We start from the raw sequence: 1,405 nt of genomic DNA, 5'->3' as shown, positions 1-1,405 counted from the left end.
TTGTAGTACTCACCAGCAAAATTATTTCTTTCTGTGCCATGATAGGGAAGAGGTTGGTAAACAGTGCATTAAAGGGGTGATCATAATTTAACCTAGTTTAAAAAGCATACTATTTAAAGATACTGGTATGCACTGATAACTTTGTACAAATTTTGTCTGCTCATTTGACCTGTAAAATTTGAATAGTTTTCTTGTTTATTGAAAAGATACTAGTTTTGGCTTAAAGTTCTCTGGGATAAGGCAGGCATATAGGTATGGGGTAGAGGGGAGTAATTTCCAATTATTTCAGTTGCACTGTACTGATAATGGTTTATAGAAGGAATTTAATAACTTTTCCCCCCTTAAGATGGTTTTTTTGTGTTGCCTGAGCTAGAGTATATAATGGTATCTCAAAGCTTACTGCAGCCTCAAACTCTCAGGCTCAGGCAATCCTGTTTTGGCCTCCTGAGTGGCTAAGACTATCCCCAGCTAGTTTTTCTGTTTTTTTGTAGAGATAGTGTTGTTACTTAGGCCAGTCTTGAACTTCTGACCTCAAGCAGTCCTCCCACTTAAGCCTCCCAAAGTGCTAGGATAACTGTCGCAAGCTACTGCACTCAGCCTAATAACTAATTTTACTAACATTTTAACTTTATTTCTAAATTGAAAAGTCAATTTTTCAAGTTTTCTGGTTTTTTTGAGAAAGTCTTTACTTCATTGCTGCAGGCTAAAATGCTGTGGCATCAGCCTAGCTCACAGTATCCTCAAAACCCCTGCATTGAAGGCTATCCTCCTGCCTCACCCTCCTGAGTAGCCAAGACTACAGGTGCCCACCACAACATCCAACAAAATTTTTCAATTTTTTTAGTTGAGACAGGGTCTTGTTCTTGCTCAGGCTGGTCTTGAACTCCTAAGCTCAGGCAATGTTCCCTCTTTGGCCTCCCAGAATGCTAAGATTATAGTCATGAGCCACTGTGCCTGGTCAAGTTTAAATTTTTTAATGTTTCCAATTGATGTTTTATTCTTAGACCTGAATTCTATGGAACTAATGTTCAGAGAACCCCATGGATTTGTTTACTTACAGAGACACAAGGAATGAGTTCTAATGTAAAAGACAGTTTTCCAAGGGAAGAAAACATACAGATTCTCCTGTTAAGATTACAATTCAGTGTTTATGGAAAATTTAAAAACTGAAGTGGAGGGTGGGGTGAGTGACTAAAGACTAAAATCATTTTGGCATTCTGTTAATTAGTGAATACATCTAAAGTGCTTTTTGGGAAATCACTAGTTTACTCTTGAGATTGTAACATTTGGACAGCCACTGGAAGTAAGGAATAGTTTGATCTGTAATAAGCTGTAATTTGCAACTAGCTCCTTTATACATACACTGTAGAACTCTTAGATACCTGTTCACACAATCAAGTAATTC

Source organism: Otolemur garnettii, unplaced genomic scaffold, assembly GCF_000181295.1.
Source record: "Otolemur garnettii isolate 467f Iridium unplaced genomic scaffold, OtoGar3 scaffold00052, whole genome shotgun sequence".
NCBI lineage: Eukaryota > Metazoa > Chordata > Mammalia > Primates > Galagidae > Otolemur > Otolemur garnettii.
The sequence above is the reverse complement of the archived record's forward strand: the minus strand, read 5'-3'. Positions refer to the sequence as shown.